Source organism: Canis lupus, chromosome 1, assembly GCF_011100685.1.
Source record: "Canis lupus familiaris isolate Mischka breed German Shepherd chromosome 1, alternate assembly UU_Cfam_GSD_1.0, whole genome shotgun sequence".
Classification (NCBI taxonomy): Eukaryota; Metazoa; Chordata; class Mammalia; order Carnivora; family Canidae; genus Canis; species Canis lupus.
In genome coordinates, this window is record NC_049222.1 from 3,277,243 (window position 1) to 3,296,496 (window position 19,254).

At 48.1% G+C, this 19,254-nt stretch overlaps 1 protein-coding gene across 14 annotated transcripts in view; it reads left to right on the top strand.

Annotated features, from left to right (window-relative positions):
• The window catches only part of ZNF516 (zinc finger protein 516), a 124,595-nt gene that overhangs the window by 29,890 nt on the left and 75,451 nt on the right, over positions 1-19,254 (top strand). For 7 of the 14 annotated variants that reach the window (XM_038525749.1, XM_038525751.1, XM_038525750.1 and 4 more), the window contains exon 2: positions 3,582-3,766. The exons of 6 other annotated variants lie outside the window; for them this stretch is intronic. The gene's annotated coding sequence lies outside the window, so the exon portion shown is untranslated. Of the gene's footprint in view, positions 1-3,581; positions 3,767-17,939; positions 18,043-19,254 lie in introns of all 14 variants that reach the window. One more of the 14 variants, XM_038525753.1, reaches the window with a different exon arrangement.

The following is a 19,254-nucleotide window of genomic DNA, read 5'->3' on the forward strand; positions in this document are numbered from 1 at the left end:
ACATGGCAGGAAAAATGTTAGAAGGAGTTTGGTGGGAAATGGGGAAATAGCTTGACAAGACCACCTGCCTGAAGCTTACAGGAGCGTCCTGTTTATCAGCTCATGGGGATCAGAGTAGAGTGGACCAAAAGCTCAAGAATTTTTCCTGAGCGCCGGTCATGTGAGCAAATCCTCAAGCCCGGTGTTCGTGTGTGTGTATGTGTGTGTGTGTGTGTTGAGGCAGTTTCATTTTGTTATCTGGGCAAGTGTGGCCTGAGGGACATTGTTTACATGGGAGCAGCACGTTTGCACAGCGTCTGCTGCGGGGTGTGCGGGGCGGAGAGCATGGGGACGGCTGGCAGCTGCCCGTCCCTCCTGGGAGGCGTCCCCTTGTGTGGACCCATTAATGCTGAACTCCTGGATGTCAGTCCTTCCATCGCTCGTGGAGGGACTGTCCATTGGTGTCCATGGGGGGAGAGGTTTTGTGTTCACTGGGCGGGTCTGTACCCAGCAGATCCCAGTCTTTGCCTGCCTGCCTGCTGTGTGCTGGGATGTGCATGGGCTCAGGCCCCCATGCTGTGTTTCACCTAAAGGGACATTCTAGAAGCTGAAGTGCGGTAAGCTTGCATTCCTTATAAGGAGATGTACTGGAGCACCAACTCTTCTTTCTTTTTTTCTGGTAATTGTGTGTGTTGTTGTCCTTTGGTGAAAGTGGTGCCATGGTGTGATTCAAATTTGCTGGAAGGAGTCTCCCAAATTTGGAGAACTGAAGCCCCACATGGAGTCCCCTCCAGCGGGGACCCCAGGCTTACCACTGATCCCTGGAGAGCACTTTGGGAGCGAAAACACTTTGAGAATAAGTTTACGAGCCCAAAGGAGAACACTAATGAGTTTGATTTTAATCTAAAAGATATTTTGATGTCAAATAGGGTGGAAAGGAGAGCTCATAGGTTTTATCTCTGTACTTGGGGGGTAATCATTTGGCTATAGTGCCAGAGGAGGAGAGAGAGGGAGTTTTCTTAGCATCTCCACCTGGACAGATGAGCCTAGGACCTTCCCTCTGCAGGTGTGGATGCCCAGATGTGCTCACACCAGGTGTGAGCAGCACCTGGTGGCTGCCCCGGCCTGCGGTGGGCACTCCGGGTATCTGTTGACCCCAAGTAAGCAGACCTAGGATGCGGGCCTTGGGACTCCCGTAGCAGGAGCTGCTCCTGTGTGGGGTGGTGAGCGGGTACTGGGTCCCAGGTGCTTCTGTGTGATCATTCACACTGCTACTGAACCTCGGAATTGGGGCCTCAGGGGAGGGGCACCTCCCCTTGCCAAGTGCCCCTTATGGCCCGGGCACTGTTCTAAGGACTTTATGTACATTTTCTTACTCTACGTTTGGAATACAAGTCTGCAAACGTCCTTTGAGTACATTTCTGGCAACTGTGGGACCGTATGTGGCGAATGACTCCACCTAAATCTCCTTTAAATGCCGTAAGACATAGGGTGGTCTCAAACAGTTGGTTCCCAGGCACCCTGGGTCCCCTGGCTGGTGAGGAGGCCGCAGGTGGCTTTGTGCACACGTTGCCGCATGCCGGACCAGCGCTCCTGTTTCTGGTTTGCGGCGGCACAGAGAGCTGGACATGCCACGGCCGATCCCCGGAGGATGCCGGCAGTTACCTGCTGCATAGAAAGACGGGGCCTGCTGTGGTGGGGACAGCTACCTCTTAGAAGAGCTGTCTCTCCCTGGTTCTGTGGCCGCTGTGAACCATCGCTGGCCACTGGAGTCCAGTGGGCCTGAAAAATCCTTTCTGCCCCTTCCAGAAAAACCAAGCGAGAGAACCGGTGTCCTCTGCAGGCGTCGGGCAGGAACTGCTCATGTGCACCCAGCCACCCCCTCGGTGTGCTCAGGCCCCTCCTCGGGGTGCCCCTCTGTGACAAGAGGCGTGCGTGGGGTGAGGGTCTGTGCCCGGTGGGTGGGTGTGCTGCCAGTGCGCGTGCTGCCAAGAAAACCGGGAACCTCTAGAACAATGTGACTGAGATTCTGTTCTGGAGGCTTCTCTGTAGGAGCGTGGCCCCTGCAGAGACAGGGCCACACATCCAGCTTGGCCAAAGTGAGTTATTGCTACTGTGTGCATCCTGAGGAAGCCAGTGTGGGCACACAGGCGGCCGCGGTGCTCGCAGCACGCTGGCTAGGCGTTTCCTAGGCGCAGATTTCATTTCAAACAAGCTGTGAGGCCCGTAGAGGCTTGACAGCAGGTGAGCGGCTCCCCCCCTGCGAAGCAGAGTGCTATTTTCCATGTGTTTCCTAGGGAAGCTGTGCTTTCAGAGTGTGACCCTGGTGGGAATTACTCCATTAGAAGGCAAGACTGGATCGGCATCTCCCGAAAGGAGCAGATCTGTGTTTGAAAACAAGGAAAAAGTTTGCTTTTTCCAGAACCTTCTACCCTCGGCTCTACATCAGAGCCTGCGGATCTCCCCTGAAAGCAGAGTTTGACTCTTGTCCTAATGTGGAAAGGTCCCCTGATGCTTATGCAGGGCCTCTCTTTAGTACAGTTTCCCTTGGGAGACTTTAGCATGCCCGGAGAAGGTGGTCATTACCCAAGAGAGCACGTGTTGTGTGTTCACGTAAAACACCAGGAGGTTCCGCCTGAGAAGCAGCTTGACGATCCCGGACGGGTCCTGCAGCCACTTTCCGAGAGCCTACGAAGAAGGAGGTGGACATGCGAGGATCTTAGGCAGATGTTTGTTCTTTGCCACATGTACGTGGTTGGACGTGTGCGCGCCTATAAATGTGTGAGAGTCTGTGTCTCTTTGCTGTGTGTGGTGTCCTACCGGCCGGGCTGGGGGGCCTTCCCATGAGCCCTGTCAGCTTCCCTGGGTGGCACGACGCGTCGAGTGCGCCTGGTGCTCCTCTCCCTTTCCGTGGCTTGCACTGTTGCACAATTAACAGCCAGCACCGTGCGCCTGACCCGCCAAGCCTCCGGTGCTCCGTGCCCAGGCACGGTGAGCGCAACAGACTGATTTCAGGAAAAAAAAAAAATCAAGAAACAGAACTTGGTGTAAGTTAGACATGGAAGGTGATTTGCAGTGTACGTGTATGTGAACGGCCCGTCCTGATGTTAAGGGAAGAGCCGAGAAATTCGTATTTCCGTATTTGTCATCCACCCCCCCCCACCCCACCCGTGAATCAGTGGATGGAGCCTGTGCATTGCATCAAATGGGTAAAAATATGCGGTGGCGCCATTTAAACCAGGTCTGGAGCCCTGAGGGTCAGCTTTGATGGCTTGAGGAGGTGAGGTGCTGCCTGCTCACTCTGGGGCGGGGTGGGGGCCTGGCCGCGGGCGGTGACCCGAACTGTGATGTGTGCTGCCCACGGGGTGAGAGGCCGGAGGCCGTGGGGCGGGGGCGGTGCTGCCCACGGAGGCTCCAGGGGCCGACCTGCCCGGAGCTCACGCCTGGGTGTGGACGCAGCCCCAGGAGTGGGGTTTGGTTCTGTGCATGACCCGGTTGCTCTTCGTTATTTATGAGTCAGAGAGGGACAATTTTTTGAGGGGGGCCCTTAGTCGAGGAAGGTCTCAGCTATACTTAGCTCTTTGCCTGCATTTCTCAAACAGTAATCCACACTTCCCCGAAGAGGCACGGGTGCCCGGGACCCCTCCGGAAAGGTGGGAGAAGTGGCGCGTGGACGGGGTCAGCACCCCGGGAGTCTGGCGAGGAGCAGAGCCAACGTGAGCCTCTCTTGTCCCCGTGAGAGGAGGGAGGAGTCACCCTGTCCTTACCTGCCTTGACAGCATCTCAGGTGGGTGGGCCCTGCCCTTCCCCCCCGGGGCAGGAGGCCGTTGTTGTGGGGGAGCTGGGCACCGGAAGGGGCTCCGCTCCTTCATCGTGACTGTGAAGTAACGGAAAGGAGTTCATTCAGATAATTGAGTTGGAAACACACTTTAAAGCAATTCTATTTTATTTTTCCAGTACTTGGCTATTTGGCGGGTGAACTGCACACCTTCCACTGTTTGCTCTCCCCCTTGGGGAGGTCTTGCTCACGAGGGATCCGCTCCTGCAGCACAGGTGTGCTGTGACGTGGCATCTCCGTGCCACCGACTCCTGTTGACGTGTGTGTCGCGTGTGTCGTGTGTGTCATGTGCATCGTGCGTGTCGAAACAGGATGTTTACGAGGAGCTGCCCCTTCCACCAAGTTGGCATTTCCAGAGTTTGTCTCCATAAACTTGAATTCTGGAGTCATTTTCAGGAGCCAGGGTCCCCAGTGTGGATGGCACTGTCCCTAGACGCAGGAGCAGGGCCCCCGACCCCGTCCCGGGTCCACACCCAGCTGTGCGCTCGGCTCCCTCGCTGGGCCCGCACACCCCTAGAACCTTGGTCTGTCCCTTGGCAGTGCCTGCCGTCCCCCCGAGGCACTGGACCCCTGGCTGGGGGACCTGGTGCGTGTCGTGCTGCTGGGTGTTGGAGTGGTGGAGTGGCGGGGTGGGGGCCGAAGGGACAGAGAAGGAGGACCCTGCTGCAGTGAGCCACAGAGACACTACTGTGCCCCTTAAATAAAGCACTGCGCTCTATCCCCTGATGGTCCTGCCCGGGGCCCAGGGCAGAGATGCCTGCGGCCACCCCGAATCTCCCTCCCCAGGGGGCCCCCGGGCTCTGAGATCCGAAAGCGAGCTGGGTTGTATCTTTATCTACCTTCACTTTTCCCCCAAAGCTGTTGGTGGATAAGATGTTCTGGCTTCGAAAGCATCCCGCCCCCATTTCTTGGAGTTCCTCCACGATCGCTTCACACATGGCCTTTCCTTCAATTCTGTAGCCGAATAACACAATACCATTCTTATGGGGAGTTAACGTGGTATTTTGCGTGTTTATCCTTTTTTTTTTTTGTTCCTTGCAAGAAAGGTAGACATGGTCTGAAGATATCAGAAGTTAGAACTTGCAGGGATGTGTCATTAAGTGTGCTTGAAAATATATTTTTAGACAAGCGATGCAGGATAAATCCTAGGGCGATGTGACATCATGTTCTTGTCAAGAATTGCTCTTTGTAAACATTCTCTGACAGATCGCTCTCCTTAAGAGGCTGAAATATCCAGCTGCTCTCAAAGGTGCGTTGTGTGTTGGAGATAAACTAGGTCATGTTACAGTAGTTATTGGCAGTAATGGATCTGGAAAATTTAAGCTGGTTACCCTGTATGTGCTTTAGATTCTAACGCATTTGGGGAAGATCTGTCCGTTTCTAATTTTGATCCTCCTAAAGTATCGATTGGTGTCCGCACAAGGGCAAACAGGGTCTTAAATAATTTCTTGCGCGGGCGGCATGCCTTTCTGCCGTCCTACCAAAAGCAGCTCAGTCCAGGGTATCTTTACAGAAAACGTTTGGTGTGCTGTTGCTTAGAATTCAGTAAAATTGATCACGGAATGTTTATTTCTCAGTGTGTGCTCTTAAAGAAGGGATTTTTTTGGTGGGCTGGCTTCTCTGCTAAACAGCACTACCTCGGAAGGTAATGTTTAACAGAATGTTTTATGGTTTACTGCACATAATTATCTCTCTTTGTATTCTTGGGCACAGTTCTTTATTTGACGGCTGTTCACAAAAAGCAGAGAGGAAGGCGATAATGTTCGATAGGTATTCATTGCAGACTGTGTTCTTAGGCTGGGAGAAAAATGTTGGTTTTAGGTAAAAGTCTGGAAAAATAGGTCAATGTGAATGTGTTGGGGGGCAAGTACTGTCTTTTGTTCTTGGTTTCCATGGAGTAAAATACAGTTCATTTATAGGAACTTACTTCTGTTAAAATATGGTTTACAGTCCACTGACACAGATTTCAGAAAGCTACGTCCAGTAGACCAGGAAGTGTCACCTACTGAGAAAACATGGCAAGTTTCTACACGGGATTATTTTATTTTCACAGTTGACAATTTCTGTTAAAAAAAATTTCTGCCAGGCACTGACTAGGTTATCGTTTCTACACTTTGGGGTTTACGCTCAGTAAAAACTTATCCTCTGCTTGTAAATGGGATATATTTTTTTTCCCTTGCAGTTTACTAAAGCCTTCTTGTCTTCCAGGTTTGTTTTAAAACCAGAAATTTATGAGTCTTGATTTTTCTCTGGTATCCCCCATGTTTTCAGCACTTCTGAATTGATCAGAACTTAGGCTTTCATCCCCTTGATGCAGCATGGAAAAAAAGTCAACATAAAAACTTGACGGCTTTTGTGGTTCATGTAGTGAAGCGAATGATTTACTCTCTATTTTTGTAAAATGCTGAGCAGCCTCTGGTGGCTGCAGACTTCACCCGCGCGCCCAGTTTGGGGGATGTGAGCTCTTGATGGAAAGGTTGACTGGATCAGTAGCTGTACTGGCAGTGGCTGTGGGGTTCCAGGACTGCATGTGCCCTCAGGGCCCCGATATTCGCGGCCAGCCAGGGGTCCAGCCGGACATTGATCAGAACCTTACAGAGCAAGCTCTGGCTCCTGTTATTTTTCATTTTTTTCCTCCTTTTTCTTTCCTTTTTCCTTTTTTTTGTTTTTCCAGTTTAGAGAAGTTCACTTTTTTAGGGACAAATAGATTGATAAAGTCACTACATCCTATGAGACTTGGACATAGTAAATAGCCAGCGACAGGGATGTGTTGATTTTGGAGAGCAAAGGAAAAAGAACTAGGAAAAGCATGCTTCTTTCTTTTTGGTATTAAAACATCCAGCCCCTGCTTATTTTCACATGGATGCCTCTTATTAAAGTCTCCATGACTACTTTGGATTTTTCTGGATATGTTATTAATGACTGGGGAGGGAAGACCCCCATATCCTCCCCCATCTATTCTTGGGCTTTCCTGCATGTAATCAATAATTAGATTGTGTTCATCTGCTTTTTTCATCTCCCATAAGGTAAGATTTGACTGCCGGTCTTTCTAGTTTAGTAAAAGGACCTATGGGCAGCGTTTATACTGATGTTAACTCATATTTTCTTTTGGAACTGTCTGGGCATACCGTTGTGAACGGTGTGCTTCTATTTCCACCTTCTCTTGGGAGGTGATGATGGAATCTCTCTTTTCAGGACCAGGAGTTTATTTGGGTGTTTGACAGATTGTGGTAAACAACTTCATAAAAGGGAGCCTCCTCGCAGTCACAGTGAGGTGGGAGCAGTCGTTTGTGCTGTGCATGGAGCCGGTGGCTGCAGCCTGGGCCTGAGCTACAGGGTTGCAGTGAGTCTGGCCACAAGGCCTCGGAGTTTGCGTAGTAAAGCCTTATCAGAGACAGTTAACTACATTTGGGGACTACCGAGTATGTGGGCTCTTGCTTGCTGTGTTGGGTGCTAGAGAATTCACAGGAAACCTTTGTTTGAGAAAATGGGATTTCGTCCTCGTGGCCCTGAGGGTCTGGTCTCCTGCCTTCCGTGCTGAACAAAGCATGTTTGAGACTCACCTTGAAAACAAGGGCCTTTGGCAGAAACGTCCGGCACATTGTTCTTGGGACACAGACTTGCCGTACCCGTGGGCGGTTGTGTGTTCCTTAGGCCCCAGGATAGTGGGTTTGTGTCCTCCTTCCCCTTGTGGGGGAGGTGGGGTGGGGCTCCTTGTGAATGCCGCTGATTCTGGTGGCCCTTTATTCATTTCTTCTTATTAGAGTGGAAATGTAGTTTGCTCATAATGGATTATTGATTGGCCTGAGCCAGGCAGCCTCAAGGCCTTGTCAGCGACGGTCCTTACTCGGAGCAGTGAATGCATCACTTCATGCAGTGGCTCGGACTGGGCTGCGGACTATAAGCCTGGGATTGTTCATGTGGGCCAGATTGGTGTATGCAGAGAGGAACTCCTCATTGTTGTGGGACTTCACCCCATTTGTTCAAAGAATGGGCGTTTTGTCTCTGCAGTAGATAAGCCTGTGCACGATGTTAATGATGTATTTGAATTCCTGCCCATAATACTATAGTGTAAGGAGTAGAGCCCCTGTCATTGTCTTCGGGCGAACAGACGGGCAGTGTACCGAGCCAAGTGGCCCAGCACCCACTGGGGCCCATGTGCTGGGCTTGCCCTGCAGCGAGTCCTGCCCGCCAGGGGCCTCGCCTTCAGACGTGCACCGCCAGGCCAGGCCAGGCCGGAGACTCATTCTTTTTATTTTATGACTTGCCTCTTGGAGCCATAATACTCCCGTAAATATCCTGAGCTGTGTGCTGAGAACTGTTTTCTTTGTAAGGGCATCCTCCCGGCCTCCCTGAGACTTTTCAGATTTCACCAACTCTTCCCTTACTCAGGCCAATCCTGCCTCCCTCCCCGGAACCCAGCCCCCACCCTGAAGGTGACCAGGGAGGCAAGACGAGTGACCCCTGGGTGCCCAGGAGAGCAGACCTACTTCTTACTAGCATGATACGGTTAACTGATGAACCAGAACTGAACAAGTACCCAACTGGAGACTTCTTTGAAAAACAGGACAGGCTTCAGGTTCTGCTTCCCTAAACTGAAAACTCTCAGCTCAGAGTAGGAGAGGCCTCTTCCAGTTCTCCAGGAGCCCCTTGGACCCTCTGTATGCCTCCTGTCCAGCTTGGGTGGGTTTAAAGAAACTTGCAGAGTTGTTTTGTTATGCAAATTACTCAAAATATTAGACGTTACTTGAAAATCAGCCTTTGGGTTGTTTGTGCTGCATAAGATGTTGATAGAATTATCTGTGATAGTTTTAGGGAAATCAGTTAAGTACAGAATCCATTGGTGGATTTATTTCACAGAGCAGAATGGCAAGATTTCCTGTAGAGTTAGAGCTGTGCTTACTGTTTAAAAATACAGGGAATTTTACCTTTTTCCCCTGGCGATGCCATATTTAACTGGTTAGAAAATGATTGGTTAAAATGTGGGAAAGAAAACTCAGCTGTATGACTGTTTTTTTTTTTTTTTTGCCCTGGGAAGCGGTGGAAAGGGTCACTGTGAGTCCCAGGAACCAGCTGGGGTTAGTTCATGTGGCTGGAAAGCCACTGTGCTGTCTGCAGGAAGGCTGTGACCCAGCTTGGCGTGGATTCCTGAGTGTCTCTGGGCAAGCCTCTGAAGCATCAGCAAGCAGTCTCTTAAAATACTACTTTTCATCCAAACAGTTTACTACTCAGATGATCGATCTTTTCTTCTTTCTTTCTTCTTTCCTTTCCTTTCCTTTCCTTTCCTTTCCTTTCCTTTCCTTTCCTTTCCTTTCCTTGAAGGGAGGAAGAGGAAGGGGACCGAAGGGGACACGGAGGGGATAAGGAGGACGGAAGGAAGGGGAGGAAGGCCGGAGGAAGGATGGGGGGGCGTCGGGACGGTAGGAAGGGAAAGCGTAGGAACTAAAGGAAGGAATGACAAGTGAACGGCAACGCGAAGCACTTCCTTCCATTCCCTTCCTTTCCTTGTTGGTTTCTGTTTTTTCTTTCTTTTCGTTTCTTTCTTTTCTTTTCGTTCTTTCTTTTCTTTCTTTTCTTTCTTTTCTTTTTTTTGTTCTTTTCTTTTCTTTCTTTTCTTTTTCTTTTTCTTTTTTTTCTTTTCTTTTCTTTTCTTTTTTTTCTTTTTCTCTTTCAATTCTAGAATCAACAAAAGGTAGTGTTCTCAAACTGTATTCCTCAGAGCTCTCTGATCTTCCTCCAGGACCTGAATGGGGGGAGGAGTGCGGGGGAGGGGAGGGAAAGAAAAGGCAGGAGGGGGAAGGCCCACCAGGCTTCCCCAGAGCCACTCTTTGAATTGTGTTCTTTACTGGGGTTGCAAGTGGGAGTAAATCTTTTTAAACTTCTTTTGTGAAAAACTTCCAAAAACCCATGAAAACAGGAAGACAAAGAAACATACATAGAGTCTCCAGCAATTAACAGTAAAAAACAAAATGATGTAGAGGTGCTTCATTTACATTTGTTTACTTTTGACTGAATAATATTCCAACATTCTGTTTTTTTATGAGGTGCGATTGGGATATAACACGATGCACACATAAGGTGTACAACATTATAATTTGACATCTGCGTACACTGCACTGTGATTGCTACCAAAAGACGAGTCGCCATCTGTCCGCGCACAGTGACCCCCATTTCGCTCACCCTGGAGTCACTACTGATCTCTTCTCTGTATCTATGAGTTTGTTTTAATACTGTCTTATTTTTTTCAGATTCTGTATGTGAGTGGAATCATATGGTATTTGTCTTTGTTCGCCTGACTTACTTCACTTGGCCTCATCTCTGAAGGTCCACCTGTGTTAGTGCATGCGGCGAGATTCCATCCTTCACGGCCGAGTTGTATTCCATTGTGTGTGTGTATATGCACCACACATCCTCTTGACCCATTCATCCCTCGATGGGTGCTGAGGTTGCTTCCAAATGTTGGTTACTGTCAATAGTGCTGCGTGAACATGGAGGGGGCGGTGCACGTATCTTTTTGAATTAGTTTTTTTGTTTTCTTCATGTAGGGTAGACACCTAGCAATGGAATAGCTGGATCATATCATAGTTCTAATTTTTTTCAGAACTCTCCATATGGTTTGACATTCCCACTGACAGTGTACAAGGGTTCCCTTTTCTCCAACACTTGTTATTTCTTGTCTTTTTGATAATTGCCATTCTAACAGGTATGAGGTGATATCTCGTTGTGGTTTTGATTTGTAATTTTCTAATAATTAGTGATGTTGAACACCGTTTCCTGTGCCTGTTGACCATCTGTGTATGTCTTTGGAAAAATGCCTCTTCAGCTCTTCTTCCCATTTTTTCCTTTTTTTTTTCTTTTTTTTTTTTTTCCTTATTCTTCTTATTTTTCTTCTTCCCATTTTTAAATCAGGTTGTTTTTTAAATTGTTGAGTTGTAGGAATTCTTTATATATTTTGAATATTAACCCCTTGTTGGATATATGATTTGCAAATATCTTTTCTTAATAGGTTGCCTTTTTGTTTCGGTGATTGTTTCCTTCTCTGTGCAGAAGCTTCTTCATTCATTGTGCTCCCACATGTTTATTTTTGCTTTTATTTCCCTTGCCTTTGGAGTCAGATTCACAAGCACACTGCTAACACCAATGTCATGGAGCTTTCTATGTTTTCTTCTAGGAGTTTCATGGTTTCAAGTCTTACATTCAAGTCTTTAATCCGTTTTGAGTTAATCTTTGTGTATGGTAAGATAGCGGACTAGTTGCATTCTCTTGCGTGTGGCTTCCCACTCTTCCCGACACCATTTATTGAAGACACTGCTTTCACCATTGTATGTCCTTGGCGCCTTTGTTGTAAATTAATGGTCTGTATACATGTGGGCTTATTTCTGGGTTCTCAAGTCTGTTCCTTTGGTCGGTGTATCTGTTTTTATGCCAATACCATATTGTTTTGATTATTATAGCTTTGTAGTATAGGGAGAATGATGCCACCAGCTTTATTCTTTCTCAGGATTGCTTTGGCTATTTGGGGTCTTTTGGATTCCATACAAATTTTAGAGTTATTTGTTCTAGTTCTTTGAAAAATGCCATTGGAATTTTGATAGGGATTACATTGAATGTGTAGATTGCTATGGGTGATATTGATGCTTTAGCAATATTCTTGTGATCAATGAGTATAGGATATTTTTAAATTTGTATCTAACCATTTGTAATTTTCAGTGTACATGTCTTTATTCCTAGGTATTTTACTCTTTTTGATGCAATTGTAAATGGGATTGCTTTCTTCTTCTTCTTTTAAAGATTTATTTATTTATTTATTTATTTTAAAGATTTATTTATTTGAAAGAGAGAGAGTGTGTGCACGCATGCATGAATTGGGGGAGGGACAGAGGGAGGGAATCTTAAAGAGATTGCACTGAGTGTGGAACCTGACATGGGGCTAGATCTCACGACTCTTGAGATCATGACCTGAGTCGAAACCAAGAGTCGGCCGTCCAACCAACCAAGCTACCCAGGCGCCCCTGGGATTTCTTAATTTATCTTTCTGATAGTTTGTAATTAACATATAGAGATGCCACAGATTTCTGTATATTGGTTTTGTATCCTTTAACTCTAATGAGTTCGTTTAAGAGTTTTTTGATGAGTCTTTAGAGTTTTCTGTATTTATATCATGTCATCTACAAATAGTGACAGTTTTGTTTCTTCCTTTCTGATTCGGATGCCTTTTATTCCTTTTTATTGCCTTACTGCTCTAGCTAGGACTTTCAATACTAGGTTGAATAATGGTGGAGAGAGTGGAAATCTTTGTCTTGTTCTTGATCTTAGAAGAAAAGCTCTTAGCTTTTCCCCATTGATTATGATGTTGATTGTGGGTTTGTCATATATGGCCTTTATTATGTTGAAATCTGTTCTCTCTATACCTGCTTTGTTGAATTTTTATTATAAATGGATGCTGAATTTTGTCAAGTGCTTTTTCTACGTGTATTGAGATGATCATGTGATTTTTATCCTTCATTTTGTCAATGCAGTATATGTATCACATTGACTTATTTGTGGATGTGGAACCATCCTTATATCCCTGGAATAAATCCTACTTGATCATGGTGAATGAACCTTTTAAAGTATTGTTGAATTCCATTTGCTAATATTTTGATGAGGACTTTTGGATCTCTGTTCATCAAGGATATTGGTTGATAATTTTCATTTTTTTTGTGGTGTTTTTGTCTGGTTTTAGTATCAGACAAATAAAAATACCCACACTTACTATCTAGATCCAGCAGTTGTTAACATTTTGATGTATTAGCCTTTCTCTTTTTTTGTAAACCACTTCTAAAATATTTAATAATGTTTCCAAAAAAAACCTAAGAATTTATTAGTTTATTAGAATTAGAATATTATCTATATTACCAACCTAACAAAATAGTAATCCTCAAATCTTATTTAATATTTAGTCTTTATTGAAGTTTAGTTTTTATAAAGAGTTTGGGAGCTAGAATGTGTTTGAGCATGTCTGCTGTGGGTAGTTATAGCTGGTGGAAGTCTTTAGAGTTGTGTTGAGTAACCTTTTGTAGTGGACCCATCAGACCCCACTGAACACATAGGGGTCACTAGTGATTTCTAACTCAGTTTCCTAAGCTTCTATTATTTTGTCCTTTTGAATTTATTAAACTGAATATTGTCACTGTCAGTGAGTAGGTATCTTTGGGTCCCGCACTGACATTTCATTTACTTATCTAACAGTTATTAATAATAATATGTAACATGTTAGCCATTTACCATGTGTTAAATATTGTACCTAGAATGCATCAATTTAAAGCTCACAAAATTACTATTATATAGTTTATCATTACCATCATTTACATTTAAAAAGTGAAGTGGACTGAGGATCAGAGAGATTAAGACAGGGGTCATATGGCTCATCTGAGTGAGTGGCATAACTGAGTTTGGAGCTTGGGTAGTCTGATCTGAAACTCACGGGCTACAGCACCTCGGTGACCAGGGTGTGCTTGGCTCTGTGCTTGCACGGGGCATTCCGTGGGGGGAAAACTTGTCCTCTAACATACAGGTGACCAATCGAAGAAGCAGTAACAGTAACACGTACAGATGTGGGCTAGGGTAGTGCTGGGGCCATGCAGAGACCTCGGGGAGGGTCCTGATGGAGTCGCATGGGTACCAGGGGTCAGGTGAGATGTCACGTGGGTAGGTGGGCTGAGAACCATGGTAGGCCCAGAGGTGAGAGGGAGTGTGCATCTGCCTGGGCATGTAGGAGCTCACGGTCATTGAGGGGGTCTGGGGGACACACACCCAGCAGCACAGGGGCTCAGGCCCTTGTAAGTCCCGTCGGGGAGTTGGGGCCTCATCTTCAGGGCATGAGTGCTGTGAAGGGCAGATGTGTCAGGCCGGCCCAGGTCTGCACCTGGAATGTCTTTAGGCTTGAGATGCAGGGTGCGTGGATTCAGCAGTGCATTGAATGGCCTGCCAGCAGGCCGTCGACGGTGTTTACTGGGTGTTGGTGGGAAGGAGGAGAGAGGCAAGGTCACATGGGACCATCGGGATTCTTGGTTGGGTCCCTGCCTCGGGAGAGTTGGTCTCTCCGCTCAGTTCTGCTGCATTCCGCATTCTGGAAGGAGCCTCAACTTCTCTGAAATACCGAGCCAACTCTGTCAATTCAGGTCATCATGTCCCTCCCTGCCCTCCTGGAAACATCTACCTGTCCTGCTGGTGCTTGGGCAGTACTGCCAGTACATTGTTTTCTGCGTGTTGACATGTTTCCCTTTCTGACTTCGGATTTTCTCGAGCTGAAGGTGGTTTCTTACCTTTGAACCGTTAAGTTCCTGTAAGTGGCCCGGGGCCCTGTAGGCTCTCAGGAACTGGGATGAAACTTTTGTTAAACAGGCCCTGCTGCTGACCTGTGGGGCTGACCATGAGGCGCTCACCCAGGAGGGGGCTTGGGCCGTTAGCAGAGACATCAGGGGTGCACATGGGTTCTTTCTAGGTCCTTCGGCTGTCCGGCTGTCCCTGTCTGTCCGGGATGTTAGGTGTGCAGGGCTTGCTCGTGCAGGCATCCCTGGAGGGCAGGGGGCTGGGGCCCTGCCTGGGGCCAGGATCCTCACTCAGAGAAGTGATTTACTAGTTGGAACATTTACCCACAGAGTAAATTAATCCCAAATCCAGTGAGTGCAAACAGTCTTGAGAAAGTCCCTTCATTTCAGTTGTGCTCTGCAGGCCTGTGGAGAGAGGATCTGTGGAAGGTGTGACAGCGACCTTGCGTCTGTGGATTTAGACCTAGTAACTTATTTATGTGTTCACACAATTGCTCGGTAAAGTTTAGCTGCATGTCTTACTTTCACAGCTTTTCCATATTGCCTCTTAACACCTGTCTCCATCTCCACTGGATTGCTTTTTTTTATGTTATGAATACATAATTTTATTTTCTTAAAAACTTTACCTATTTTTTTAAATAAATGTGATGAAATTATGTTTTATAAAATGACATTTCAAAAACTGTAGAAGATATTTTTAAAGAGTGGCTTCAGACCATTCTCAGTAGAGAAGCACACACAGGGAGTGATCCATTGGAAATCTATTTTAAAACCCTAATCAGCAAGCCATTTTTATGCATAAACAATTAAATTATAGTCTTGCCTGGCAAGTTTCCAATTACAGCCCCGGAAAAAGTTTGTAATACGCGACGACAAGACTGGTTCATTATGAGCAAGCAGTGTGTTCCGATGGGGTTGTGTGGTTTGTGTATGTGTGTGGGTGCTGTGTTGTCCTGTGTCAGCTAAAATGCGTACGTGTTTGCTCCTCCCCTCCTTGTATTCATGCCTCTGGAAGATGGATCACTCTGGTTCTGCATCAAGAGCTCACATTTATTCATACATTTTATAATACAAGTTATCTTTAGGTTAATGTGTTATTGTGGGAGAAGTTGGAACGGTAAATCCTGTTTGGTATGTGCTTGTCCATCTGGGAGAGTCAAAGACAGGCGGCTCCATACGGCCATGTACCTGACTTGGACGGAGCAGGATGACACTGCCTCTCGTGGAGGTGTTGGGACATGACCCGCACCCCACCAGGGAACCAGATGAGCGTGGAGAGACCATCTGAGACCCCATAGGCCCAGCCCACGGCCATGGCCGGGGTGGTGTTTTCCAAAGGCCGGCAGAGCAGAGCCAGCAGCCCTGGAGGGCTGGTTGCCTCCCCGTGAGCCTCCTAACTGGGGCGGCTGCCTGGGGTGCATTTTTAAGTTGAGAGCTCTGATGCCAGCATTCTTGTTCTTTTTTGGAAAAGAAGCGATGACCCTGTCTTAAATAGCAGTTTTTGCTTGTAGCTAAAAAGAATATCAAAGATCTGTTGATTTGGCCGCTGATGAAGGAGGGCCAGTTGCTGGGAAATCACTTTCTGACTGTTGCTCTAAAGGTTCTCAAGGAACTTTGTTAGTGGACTGTGGGTGTCAGGAAGGGGGCCATTTAGGGACCTTTTTCAAGAGGAGCTAGTTTTGTTGATGTTACAATTTCCTTAAGATAGTGGCGTTTGGGGCTTAAGTTATTACTTCTGTTACAGTGTTTTTTTTCCCCCCATTTCCACATTGATATATTTTCACCTTGGTAATATCTCTTAGTTCTTTCACACTGTGCCCGAGCAGCTCTCCCAGGGATTTATAGTGAAGCTTAGTTTTGAAAGTGGGGGTGGGTGAGAAGAGGAAAACAAAAGAAAGAAGAGCTTGTTTTGCTGATGGCAGGGGCACTGCTCATGTCCTTCCTTGAGGATCCTCCTGGAACTCACAGGCCCCGTTGGCTTGGGGCTAACGCTTCTCAGCTGGTCTTGGAGGGCGCCCATGAGAACCGACCCTCTGCCGTGTTTGGGCCCCGAGGGAGGGTACCCAGGCCTGGGCGGATCAGGCTGTTGGGAATCAGACACCTCAGGAGGCCAGGCCTGGGGAGGAACCGGCCCTGTCAGGCAGCGAAGATGGCAGCCGTGTGTGGACAGCGGGGGACGAGGACCCCCCTGGGAGGGAAGGGAAGTGCAGTCACTTCCCTTGGACTGGCAGCCCAGCTGCCCAGGCTCTTGGGGGCCTGAGACCACCTGGCAGGTCCTGCGCCTGCGCCCTGGTGGCCTGGTGCACACACCCCTGCGCCTCCCCTCTGCGGCTCACAGGGCCTGGGGAGGCAGGGCATCAGGGTGGCCGGATGCATGTATCCCTGTGCCTCCCCTGTGTGGTTCACCAGGGCCTGGGGCGGCTACGCAGGATGCCGTCAGATGTCCCATGGGAGGTCTGGCCCCAGTAGGTGCTTGCTGCCTACGGATGGGTGCAGGGATCTGGGGGGCGTCCTGAGGAGGGGCTCCCTGGGGCTTCCCTCTCAGCCTGGGCTGTGAGGGCTGCCCCCCAAGAGCCAGCCGGCTGGTTAATGGGGGGCCAGGGCCCCTGGGTCTGCTCTGCCGCACTCCATGCTGGTGCTGGGACTCCCGGCCTGCCGCACCCCATCCCTGGAGCTGCCCGGCAGCCTGGGGAGCCTTTCCCGGTCACAGCCCCTGGGCTCCTGAACTTGGGGTGGCAAAGAAGGCAGGAAATCAGCCCACCACAGAGCATCGGCATTTGTGATGATTGGAACATGTCTTCTTGCTAGAAAAATACACTTTTATTTCCAGGTGCGTTTGTGAGTTGAGCACAGCACTCCGTGAACCTTGTCTTTGTGGCTGGTGTTTGGCTGTTTGATCCCCTTGAATTGAGACCTGTCTGCCTCTGATAGTCGGTCAACCAGCGAGAGGTCCAGTGAGGTCTGTAGGATCATTTCAGAGCCACCAGTTTCCAGTGGTGTTTTCCTCTGTATAATTATTTCTGTGTACTTCTTTAAACTCCGAAATCTTTATGCCCAGATTAGATCATTGAGCTAAGTGTGAATAGTGTGTTTCTTCGTTCATATATTAGTATATCACAGTCAGCATCTTGAGGGGATGAAATAAATCTTGGGGTAGGATGCAGGAGGATCATTTGCCATGTAACCCATACATAACACACAACCATCCAGAACTGGTGCCAGGACCAAAACAGCTTGAAAAAAGTACTTAAGTTTGCTGAAATTATCACTGAGAGGTGTTCTCTTTAACCTCATTTGTCCAATTTTACGGGGAATTTTTCTGTATTTCTCTTATTGGAGTTGTTGATTTCGGGGAGGCTCTCTCTTGGCTGCAGGAACTCCATGCACCTGTTAGCGTAAGGAGTAAGCCTTACTCCTCTCTTGTGTGCCTCTCTGCTTCCCACCTCTTCCCACACTTTGCTGCTCTGGCTGCACTGGTTTCCTTAGGTGCCTGGGAAACCCGCGGCATGGCGCTTTGTCAAGACCTGTCTTAGAGTACATAATTTAAAATTTAAAATTTTAATAATTAGAAATTTAGGTTTTAAATTTAATTTAGAAATTTAAGTTTCTACTAAATAAGATTTCTTCTAAGGGTCTCTGGGAGGCGGGGTTTGAAGGAAGCAGGAGGGGTGTGGTCTGTTGGGGGGGGGGGCGTCTGCCAGCTGTGGCAGCTGCACCCTCGTGGCCAAGTGGACAGGAGGTGTCGTGCGCTCAGATCCCTGCTGGTGGGCAGGTTCCCCATACTCATCATTTCCCTGCTCTACTCTCAGGATTCTTTCCTGCATCTACTCTGCAGAAGACAGGTCAGGCTGGACAACCCAGAGCAGACAAGGAGTCGCCACCCAGGGTCTTCTGGGACAGAACCTTTCCTTTGTGAGCAAAAAAATGTGTATTAGTACATTGGTTTAAAACGAGAAACCTTTAACTTCTTCATGCTTTGTAAATTTTACAGAAGAGTTCTTAGTGTGTATGAGGTTGTGAGTTTATACAAAACATGACTTCCTTTTTATATATGTCATGGCTAGTTTTAAAGAAAATCTGCCCATCTGGGTGCCTCTCTGCAAGTCTAGGGTCCCACCCCTGCCCCCATAGGGAGACCCTATGAGAATCCTCTCATTTCTGCTTAGAGGTAAGAAGGATAAACAGACCACGTCCCAGGGGAGCTGTGGTGTAGCTCTGCCTCTCTTTCTAACCCCTCAGAATACTATTCGGAAAGATGCCCTGTCTCTCTCCCATCCTTTCTAATTGGCTCACTGTTTTGTTTATTCTACTGATCACACATCAGATGGAAGTTCTCTTTTACTGCAGATAATTGCTTTTTTGGTGTGTACTGTCTTGGGTCCATTTGGCAGCTTACAGGCACTCAGGTTGGCTTTCCTGCGGCGTGGGTGGTTGCCCGCTGTGTGCCAGGCACGGCACTCGGCCACCTCCCTTGTCTGCTTTGTCTCTGCTTGTGCACAGGGTGCTAGAAACACCTAGACACCTGGAGGAGTGGCCCCTCATTCTCTGGAAGGTGGGATGGGCATGCACATGACAGTGATGGCACAGTGTGACTCCTGCTGTGTCCAGGGAGAGGCATACCCTGCTTCCCTGGGAAGGTACTATGGGAACCTATGCAGAAATTGGGGGTTCGGGGGGGTGACTGCAAGACTCCTGGGGTCCAGAGGGTGTTCTGTGCTGGGGCCCACACTTAGCCCTACAGCAAGAGCCTAGGGTGCCTTTGGGGGACTGGGGTGGTGGTGCAGGATAAAAAGAATAGGATGGGAATGGGAAGGGCCCACAGGTTGGGGCTTTAGGAGGCCATAGCGGTTTCATGGCCATAGGCAGCTAGAGTGGTGTCAGTTGTGGCCTCCGTGCCGAGCAGCCGCTTCCAGGTGGAGACCTTGCATGAGCTCAGGGTAAATCACTTGTGCTCTCAGCTGAAGTCTTGTTTCCCTGACGTCTAAACACAGCAGTAGGTTTGTGAACTGCCTTTGCGGCTCACTTGTCCTGGCCACGAGCTGTGCCTCTGTGTCCTTGGCCGCCCTTCTCCCTGGTCCTGTCTCCTTGGTTCTTATCCCCACACTCTCTCCTTGGTCAGTGGCC